Source organism: Zeugodacus cucurbitae, chromosome 2, assembly GCF_028554725.1.
Source record: "Zeugodacus cucurbitae isolate PBARC_wt_2022May chromosome 2, idZeuCucr1.2, whole genome shotgun sequence".
Taxonomy (NCBI): domain Eukaryota; kingdom Metazoa; phylum Arthropoda; class Insecta; order Diptera; family Tephritidae; genus Zeugodacus; species Zeugodacus cucurbitae.
Genome location: NC_071667.1, coordinates 32,383,309 through 32,394,593, shown reverse-complemented (window position 1 = coordinate 32,394,593; position 11,285 = coordinate 32,383,309). Strand labels below are relative to the sequence as shown.

Sequence of the window (11,285 nt, the reverse complement as noted above, 5' to 3'; positions counted from 1 at the left end):
CTGCTGTGAGACTATGAAAACACAAATTATGAGTTATTATAAAAATTAATTAATTTTTTATTGACATTCCTTGGCTTTAGTCTAAAATATCTTCCAAAGTAATTTTTTCAATATAATATTATAAATTTTAAAAATATAATACGCTTGGTACTCTTCTTTTTCTAAAAGCCAGCGGCGGCCAGCACCTACTAGCTGTAAATAAACAATATTCGCAGCTGTTGACCGAAGCTTGACAATTTGTCGTGAAAATCAGCTCTGATTAAACAAATATGGCCAACAGATGCCGCTTAATCAAAGTCGCTCACGGGGCTTTAGAGTGGTTCATTTCCAAACAAAAAATATATTTCATTTACTAATTTGTATCGTTATTTTTCATTTTATAACATATTTTAATTATATTATGCATATTTCTATATGTGTTTGCAAATTACATACGAAAATAAATTATATACTTCAAATTTTCAAACAAATTTTATACATTAACTTTAAAATGTGAACTGTTACGAATAAGAACACATAATTCCAGCGCCCTATAAGACGAAGCTAACTCATACGGCCCTACACATTCAAATTTTTTCAGCTTTTACCAATCCAAACACATTGCTAATATTTTGTAGATAAGTGGCAATCTCGGTAGTTAGAGTAACAACCCTGCAAGACAGGTACTGGCGAATTCTTCGGTGAAATGCCAGGGAGCGGTACTAGCAGTTTCAATGAAAGTTTCTATGCCATTCGAATTGAGAAAAGTACCCGAAACTATTGTGTACGTGTGATCGTTCATCGCTTTCTTGCACATTACATTCATCATTTAACAATTTATATATACCTCTTGCACAATTCGGGCAATGATCTTGGTACAATCACGGATGAAAGACCCGAAACTGCGATCGAAAACTCCATGTACACTTTCAGTAGTGTTCTTGGTACTATTACGGGTGAAAGAACCAAAACAGCGAACGAAAACTCCACGTGCACTTTCAGTAGTGCGACCCACAAAAGCCCAGAAACTATACCCGCTATTTTCGGTTAGTTCTACCAAAATTCCAATTGAGAATTTAATAACAAAATCATTAATTATATCACATATATATTGAAAATATCATGCCATTTAGGTGTTTATTATTATATTTACTTTATACATGTATTACTACATCGTACTACACTATATGTATATGGTATTGAATAGTTAAACAATTTTTGCTATCGGACGAAGGCCACCCCGTGTGGCCTGGATGTGTAAGCTGCGCACATTATGTGAGGACTTTTTTGGTTTCTGCAAGAGTTTTCGTAGGATACGTTCTTACATTAATTTGACTAGTACTAGATTCATCCAATTTCTGTGAGGAGGGTTTCTATTAAATATAAAGTAAAATTTGAATTTTGTTATTCCTTATGCTTCAGGAATTCTAAATCTAGCATGGACGACGTTCTAGTCTTAACATCCATGCTCTTGCCATTGAACTAATTTCGGTAAATACATGTCCTTGTAAAGCGATACAAAAATTGATTGATTCCTCAATATAAGGTGAAAATGAACCAAAAAAGTCCTCCTAATTAAACATACAAGTTTTTGAATTTTTATTATCACAAATATTCACTTAAATTTAACCTCTAATTTCTATGTTTTAGCTGCTAATAGTACAGTCAACAGAGGTGCCAAATGGTTTAATTGCATATAGAAAATGTGTATAACTAAACCAGGACGAATTTCAAGTTGAAAGATTATCATGCTAATATCTGGTGCATACATGATTTGTCTTCGATGTAGCAGCGTTTGCGTTCATAATTATTCATTTGATTGCAGCACATATTCCTATTTCTTCGAGAGTTCTGCGCTGCTGCCATAAGTGACACCAATTAGGTTGCGTACCTTTAACGCGCCGTATGAGGTTTTAGATATCTGTATGGAAAATTAATTAAAATTTAAGGCAAGACAATATTATTATATTCAACAATTATATATATATATTCCATGGTTTCGCCCTTGAGATAATCAACATTTTTGGCGTAGCTTCTGTTGGGTGTTTCGAATTGACAGTGAGATGAAGTATTACTGTATCACCCTCTTCAATTCCATATTTTGGCTTTAGAAAACTTGTATTTTACGTTTTACTTATTTAAAAATGCGTGGTTCAATAATTTAAAATTTAATTAGGCTGCAGATCACTGATTTTAGGGAGGGGTCTGGGTTTTCACTTTCGAAAAATCGATTTTTTTTTTGTTTTATCTTATTGTTTAACACTTCAAGAATATGTCCTCAAAATTCCGATCTAAGCAATATTCTTGAAGATATTGTTTAATTAGTCTCGGAACCTTTAACGCTCTAACTCTAACAGCGACGGGCGGTTGGGATTGCAGTGCAGCTTTAAACGCGTTTTTCTCAAAACTACTTTTTTGAAGTCCGTGTTCACTGCCATTTGAAAACTGCTCGACCTATTCATTTCAAACATTTTCTTCACATAAAATACCTCCCCCCTACGTTTAGTAATTTTTTTTTTCAACATTAAGGGTGTTTCCCTCCATGAAAATGGCGGAAATTTTAGTCGAAAATAACGGTTCACACTTTAGATGGCCGCCAAAAATTTTTAAATAAAAATACAAATAATCGGAGAACGTTGGGGGGAAGATTTGTTTAAAATTTAACTAAATATGTATCGTTTTTCATTTTCGGATAATTTCCGCCCGAATTACAATGAACACCGCAAATTGTTTTTTTTTTCGAGACGTCCTAGGGAAAGCTCTGTCACGGGCTAATCGTTTAATATTTTTGCATGAAAAATTTACAGAACATAGTCAAAACTATGCTCAATAATGTATAGAAGGTATGAATAAAATTGTTTAATCGATATTTGAGATAAAAAATCACAAAAAAAGTGACCCCTCCCTTAAATAAAACACGCAAAATAATACTGTAACGAAAATGGCACCAGAACAAACTACAATAGACAATCGAAAGCGATAACTTGCCAGATGTATCTAGACATCGATATTCGTAGTTGCCAGAATGTTCGAGTAACGATAACACGCTAGCAATCTACTATATAAGGGCTGCCGGGCTGGCAGCAAGACACAGTTCTGATAAGAGAGTTGTCAAGTGAGGACAATTCTAAGGAGAGAGTTGTCGAGCAAAGTGTAAACAAGTTATAAGTTAGAGCTGTAAAGTAGAGTATTGAGTACTAAAGTGTTATGTTATAGGGAATTAGAAATAAAGATTAGTGTATAGCCATTAAAGTGTGATGTGCTGAACACATAGAAGACGACAAGCGACGAGCGACATCTGTCGACGTCTGTTAGAAATAAAGATTAGTGTATAGCCATTAAAGTGTGATGTGCTGAACACATAGAAGACGACAAGCGACGAGCGACATCTGTCAAATATTAAAATACACGCGTTCTTATGGGCACAGATTTTTTGGCAACAGCACGACTTCACCACAAAAGGTTGCCGACGACAATGGCCGCTGTAGAGCTGCCACTAACCTGTGAAATGTAAAATTATTCAAAGTTCTCACAAGTATGACGTTATTTTGCCAGCAGAAACGTAAAATAGCTTTAATATATCATTTATAATAACAATCGATTATTTAAAACAAACAAATCGACCATTTTTACATTTTTTACATAAATAATTTCACTTTAAACTAAATATGTAAATTTTATTGAAGTGATAGATGTTAGTACGGCAACAATGAAATTGCTTTTTGATATGTCGCTGCCGTCTTCAAAATGATCAAGACGCTGGCTTCAAAGCGACATTTGTGATCAGCCGTCGCTACGTCGTGTCGTGTCGTCGTCTTTGTGTTCAGCACTTGACTTTTATTTGACAATCCAGTGATCGAACTGAGGGTAGAGTTTAAGAGTAAACGACAGATTTTGGAAATCCGTTACAATACTTTACAACAGGCATGATATAGCTCAAAACAAAACTTGTTCAAAAATAATAAATGTATAAAACATACTTATTATATAAGCCATAAAATCAATATCATAAATTTTCTTTAGATATCCTTACTTTATACAGTCTTTTTAGAGGGTATTTATTTTCAGCATTTGGGGTATTTTATTATTTTGCAAAATATATATGGCAATACTTATTATTTGTTAACCAACAACCCTTTTTTTGTTCAAATGAAGAGATTTGACACAGCTAATTTCGTGATAATTAATATAAAATAAAGGGTTCGCTTTAGTACACTATCCCACGATATTATAATCCTTCATTTTTAATTAGTACACTAAAGTTTCCCCATGGAGTTTCTATTCAAAATGTTGAAGATTTATCAAAATCGGATAGATACTTATATTAACTGCATTGGCTATGTAAATTAAATATTTATATGATACATAAAAAAGGTACTACAAATATAGTATGATTTTAGCCATAGAAGTTATATTGGAGAGGAATAAAACTCCGGAACACAGAGTCGTGTCACCTAATTGCCGACGATAACATCTTACTTAATGGCATTCAACAAGCTCTACTGCTTGCTAAAAATATTGAAGTACCTAGTTTAGATAAAAAATTCCACCTCGGTTAAGTGCAACACATGCAATGGATGGAGCTATCTTAAGACTTGTTTTAGCCTTAAGACACATTGGGAGAGGACCACAAGTTATGTGGTCCTATGCTGCCATCGCACACTGCTTCTACTGCAGTGTAATTACCACCGAATATGTCAGCCACCCACAGGGAGTTTTTGCAACTTTTTAATTTTTTGCGTTTATTAGATACAATGTCAGTCTCTAAACGCACCCTTTTTTAATTTGGCAGAGGGACGTGTGACTTTCCAAAACAATAGAAAAATTAGAGCAGAAAGACATATGCATTATTTGCACCAAAATAAATGAGATAGAGCGAGCAAGATAATCACACCGACGTGTTGTAAAAGAGGAGAAGTGGTAACCTTTTTCCTGATGCTAGAACAAGAGTGACCATATAATACGAGCTCTTTTTACTTCCGTCTTGTAGGATATCTTTTTTGCGTTTGCGAATATTTTCATTTACGCAACGCCTTACAGAGTAACCCCCTGGTTTGTAAATGATTTGTGTTCGATATAGCAGGGTTTGCGTCCATATGGCGTTTTAAATATCTGTATGGAAAATTAATTACAATTTAAGGCAAGATAATATTATTCCATTCAACAATTGCTTACGCATTCCGGGGTTTCGATCTTTTTGGCGTCTATTGTTGGTATAGCTTTTCTATTGCGTGAGTTAAATAATAAATGTCATTTATTATTAATTATTGAGCTAAGTATTCATCCTTTGTTGAAGGCAATACAAAGACTAAAGTACAATCGTTGTTTTTTACAATTACTTGTACTATTGACAGAACATAGATGCATATATATGTATGTTTACTTGCATTATTATTAGCTGCAGAGATATGTCTCGATGCATATTGTTTGTTGACAGCAGCATGTGTTGATTTAGTTTGGGGCATGAGTATGATAAGGGATGTTATGTTCCGTAAAACGTGCATCGCATTTACAGTCAGTTAAAATATTACCCTCACCCTCTAATTTCATCTCTTGGCTACAGAAAACTCATATTTTACATTTCACTTATGTATTTGAAAATGGGTGGTTCCATAATATAAACTTTAAATGGACTACCGAGTATTGATTTAAATAAATCACGCAAAATTATAAGTGCTGAACACATAGAAGACGACCAGCGACGAGCGACATCTGTCAAATATTAAAATACAGGCGTTCATATGGGCACAGATTTTTAGACAACAGCACGACTTCGTGGCAGCAGTCTTGAAGTTGTCCCTGTCGCCAAATTAGAAATGTTTCTGTGTATATGTATATATATATATATTTGGCGTAGGAACCGCTTTAAGCGATTATAGCCGAATCCACCAGAGCGCGCCACTCATTCCTCCTTTTTGCTTTTTGGCGCCTACTGGAAACACCAAGTGAAGCCAGGTCACTTTGCACTTGGTCTTTCCACCGGAGTGGAAGTCGTCCTCTTCCGCGGCTTCCTCCAGCGGGTACTGCATCGAATACTTTCAGAGCTGGAGTGTTTTCTTCCATCCGTACAACATGACCTAGCCAGCGTAGCCGCTGTCTTTTTATTCGCTGAACTATGTCAATGTCGTCGTATAAATCGTACAGCTCATCGTTCCATCGTCTGCGGTATTCGCCGTTGCCAATGTTTAGAGGACCATAAATCTTGCGCAAAACCTTTCTCTCGAAAACCCCAAGAGTCGTCTCATCGGATGTTGTCATCGTCCACGCTTCAGCGCCATACATCAGGACGGGAATAAAGAGCGACTTATAGAGTTTGATTTTGGTTCGTCGAGAGAGGACTTTACTTTTCAATTGCCTACTCAGTCCAAAGTAGCACCTGTTGGCAAGAGTGATTCTGCGTTGGATTTCAAGGCTGACATTGTTGGTGTTGTTAATGCTGGTTCCCAAGTAGACGACACTATCTACCACTTCAAAGTTATGACTGTCAACAGTGACGTGGGACCCAAGACGCGAGTGCGCTGACTGTTTGTTTGATGACAGGAGATATTTAATCTTGTCCTCATTCACCACCAGACCCATACGCTTCGCTTCTTTATCTAGTCTGGAAAATGCAGAACAAACGGCGCGGTTGTTGCTTCCGATGATATCAATATCATCGGCATACGCCAGGAGCAGTACACTCTTGTAGAAGATTGTACCCTCTCTATTTAGTTCTGCAGCTCGTATTTTTTTTCCAGCAATAGATTGAAGAAGTCGCACGATAGTGAGTCACCCTGTCTGAAGCCTCGTTTGGTATCGAACGGCTCGGAGAGGTCCTTCCCGATCCTGACGGAGCTTTTGGTGTTGCTCAACGTCAGCTTACATAGCCGTATTTGTTTTGCAGGGATACCAAATTCAGACATCGCGGCATAAAGGCAGCTCCTTTTCGTGCTATCGAAGGCAGCTTTAAAATCGATAAAAAGATGGTGATTATCGATTCTTCTCTCTCGGGTCTTTTCCAAGATTTGGCGCATGGTGAATATCTGGTCCATTGTGGATTTTCCAGGTCTAAAGCCACACTGATAAGGTCCAATCAGTTCGTTGACGGTGGGCTTTAGTCTTTCACACAATACGCTCGACAAAACCTTATATGCGATATTGAGGAGACTTATACCACGATAGTTGGCGCAGATTGTGGGGTCTCCCTTCTTATGGATTGGGCAGAGCACACTAAGATTCCAATCGTCAGGCATGCTTTCTTCCGACCATATTCTACAAAGAAGCTGATGCATGCACCTTATCAGTTCTTCGCCGCCGTATTTGAATAGCTCGGCCGGTAATCCATCGGCCCCCGCCGCTTTGTTGTTCTTCAAGCGGGTAATTGCTATTCGAATTTCTTCATGGTCGGGTAATGGAACATCTATTCCATCGTCATCGATTGGGGAATTGGGTTCGCCATCTCCTGGTGTTGTACTTTCACTGCCATTGAGCAGGTCGGAGAAGTGTTCCCTCCATAATCCCAGTGTGCTCTGGACATCCGTTACCAAATTACCTTCTCGGTCCCTACATGATAATGCTCCGGTCTTGAAACCTTCTGTTAATCGCCTCATCTTTTCATAAAATTTTCGAGCATTACCCATGTCGGCCAGCTTTTCAAGCTTTTCATACTCACGCATTTCGGCCTCTTTCTTTTTCCAGCAATAGATTGAAGAAGTCGCACGATAGTGAGTCACCCTGTCTGAAGCCTCGTTTGGTATCGAACGGCTCGGAGAGGTCCTTCCCGATCCTGACGGAGCTTTTGGTGTTGCTCAACGTCAGCTTACATAGCCGTATTTGTTTTGCAGGGATACCAAATTCAGACATCGCGGCATAAAGGCAGCTCCTTTTCGTGCTATCGAAGGCAGCTTTAAAATCGATAAAAAGATGGTGATTATCGATTCTTCTCTCTCGGGTCTTTTCCAAGATTTGGCGCATGGTGAATATCTGGTCCATTGTGGATTTTCCAGGTCTAAAGCCACACTGATAAGGTCCAATCAGTTCGTTGACGGTGGGCTTTAGTCTTTCACACAATACGCTCGACAAAACCTTATATGCGATATTGAGGAGACTTATACCACGATAGTTGGCGCAGATTGTGGGGTCTCCCTTCTTATGGATTGGGCAGAGCACACTAAGATTCCAATCGTCAGGCATGCTTTCTTCCGACCATATTCTACAAAGAAGCTGATGCATGCACCTTATCAGTTCTTCGCCGCCGTATTTGAATAGCTCGGCCGGTAATCCATCGGCCCCCGCCGCTTTGTTGTTCTTCAAGCGGGTAATTGCTATTCGAATTTCTTCATGGTCGGGTAATGGAACATCTATTCCATCGTCATCGATTGGGGAATCGGGTTCGCCATCTCCTGGTGTTGTACTTTCACTGCCATTGAGCAGGTCGGAGAAGTGTTCCCTCCATAATCCCAGTGTGCTCTGGACATCCGTTACCAAATTACCTTCTCGGTCCCTACATGATAATGCTCCGGTCTTGAAACCTTCTGTTAATCGCCTCATCTTTTCATAAAATTTTCGAGCATTACCCATGTCGGCCAGCTTTTCAAGCTTTTCATACTCACGCATTTCGGCCTCTTTCTTTTTACGTCTGCAAATGCGTCTCGCTTCCCTTCAGTTCTCGATATCTATGTTCTGTGTATATGTAGTGGTGGATTAAAATTTCTTTGAATGTGGTTCAGGTTCAGTACCCATGACTTGCTGGGTAATAATAACAGCTGAAGTTGAAACTCGTCAATGTGTTGTGTGAAATATAACTGCATCTAACTTTTTTAAGTCAAGTAATAATTTGTATATAGTTTTATAATTCTTTTTTTATACAAATTGAATTATTTTGTCAAATTTAATAAAATACCCGAATTTTATTTTCACTCTACTTTAAGTTTATAAATGCAAATGTTTCGATGGGCAGGTTTGAATAAGTGTCATGCAAGAGCATCGGTCGGCATAACGTCAGCTGACAAACCTACGCAAAGTTGGCAGACTTTTCTACATTGTCGAAAAAGCCCGTAATTCTTTTTTTACCAACAGTTCATCGAACAAATACGACTGTGGATCATACAAAAAATTGGACTATTAAATATAAATATTTCGAAAACTACAACTATGTACCTTGTCTGCAGATCACCCTCTTTCGGCGCAAACACCTTTTTTTACTAGAATTCGTTGTCAGACCGTCACCGCCAAGTTAAGTGCTGAACACAAAGACGACGACACGACCCAGCGACGGCTGATTACAAATGTTGCTTTGAAGCCAGAGTCTTAAACATTTTGAAGGCGGCAGCGATATATCAAGCAGCAATTTCATTGTTGCCGTACTAACATCTGTCACTTCAATAAAATTTACATATTTAGTTTAAAGTGAAATTATTTACGCAAAAAAATTAAAAATAGGTCGATTTAATCGATTGTTATTACGCTTCTGCTGGCAAAATAACATCATACTTGTTAGAACTTTGAATAATTTTACATTTCACATATTAGTGGCAGCTCTACTGCGACCATTGTCGTTGGGAAAATTAGAAACATTTCTGCTGTCTCGAAGTCGTGCTGTTGTTTAAAAATCCGTGCCCATGAGAACGCCTGTATTTTAAAATGTGTATCTTAAGGACAGTAAAAATTTTGAATTATTACGGGCGATACCCCTTTTTTAATATATAACCTTACAACAGAAAATTTAAAATTAATGAAACAAATATACTTTTATTACTTTTATTAACATAGTGACAGATATATAATGCTTATGCATAATGTTATTTTCTAAAGTGATGTAAAGCTGAAAATAAAGTCATAAGCATGGCGGAAAAACAAACGTTTAAGTGTTTAGCTTATATTATTGATTTTTTTGGTTCTTTTTCCTTTAATAACTGTTGGTCGACTTCTTATATATCCTTTACGACGTTTAGGATTCTGAAAATTTTTAAGAGTAAAAAAAAACGGAATAATTTTAAAAACATAATATCACCTTTTTCGTGATATAATTAGTTGGTGTTACTATCCTTTCACTGAGTTTTAATGAAGGTCGATTGAATTCATAAGGTTTTTTTACGCGATAAATTCGTACTAGCCAATGTTCTGTAGTATAAGCTTCCTCAAGGAAAGTAAGATCGAAATCTTTGTTTCCTATTATTGCGTTCCTCGTTCGATCGTATCCAGCTGGACCTCTAAAATAAAAATATACAAAAGTAATTATGATTACTGTTCCCAAACTTTAAGAGAAATTAAAGCAACTCGGATTTTTTTTTATTAATTACACATCTTTCTTTTATGAAGAAATTTTATTTTTTTTATATTTCAAATCTATATAATTTTTTCACAAGTTTTTTTTCAAAACGCCTTACCACCGTATTTGATATTTTGATGGCCGTGTGTGACGGGCCTTCTGTTTATTGCGCAGAAAATACATATTTTTTTTAAAGTTAAAAATTGCTTTCTCCATTACACTTATGTAAATGGCTGTGAAACAAAGCTGGTATTTGAGTTTACTACAATTCGGTGTGTGCCAATGTACGTAGTAAACACAATACCATAATACTTTTATCATGGTATTTTTACCACATGTGTGTCTCTGGTATTATTGTAAATGTAATTTTGTTCATGTGAAACAACAAAATTTGTTCACAAAATAAATTGTTGAGAACAAGTATAAATATAATATTAACAATTTAATTAATTTTAAAAACTTGTTTAATATAAATATAAAATTTAAGGTCTACGTACAGTGTATCACAAAAATACGTATGCAGAGCGTTTATCTGTTTTTGTTTGAGAAAAAAATGTCTTAAACCTAATAATACCAATTTTTTTATGTTTTTCAATTAATTCACATTTTAATTAAAAACAATAGCAAAAAACCTAACTAAAATCAATAATTTTTCAAATTAGAGATAAAAAGTATTAAAATTGCTTAAAATTACGTCACATATACTTTATGCATCGTCATACATACTTTATGCATTAAGAACAAAAAAGTTCAACCAGTTTTTTTTTTAGTTTTCATGGACCGTTAATACTTTGTTGGATAGCCTTTAGGTTTCTTAATTGCATGGACTTTACCAGTTTTTGGGTCACTGAATGTCGTATCTTGCCCCATTCTTCGATTAATGCAGCTTTCAAAGATTCTTTGCTGGTTATTTGGTGTCTTCTGATTTTTCTCTCTAAATAATCCCACAAATGCTCGATAGGGTTCATATCAGGAGATTGGGGTGGTGTTTTTAATTGTTTAGGCGTCCTGTAGAGTAGCAATGTGAGGCGTGTGTTTTGGATCATTGTCGTGTTGG

The 11,285-nt window shown here is 36.4% G+C and overlaps 1 protein-coding gene across 1 annotated transcript in view; it reads right to left on the bottom strand.

Annotated features, from left to right (window-relative positions):
- Positions 1 to 9,688: 9,688 nt before the first annotated feature.
- The window catches only part of LOC105220383 (dolichyl-diphosphooligosaccharide--protein glycosyltransferase subunit STT3B), a 35,728-nt gene continuing 34,131 nt past the window's right edge, over positions 9,689 to 11,285 (bottom strand). Inside the window, exons 6-7 of the mRNA XM_054225278.1 lie at positions 9,971 to 10,169; positions 9,689 to 9,915 (exon numbers count right to left, since the gene is read on the bottom strand). The gene's annotated coding sequence lies outside the window, so the exon portion shown is untranslated. The remainder of the gene's footprint in view (positions 9,916 to 9,970; positions 10,170 to 11,285) is intronic.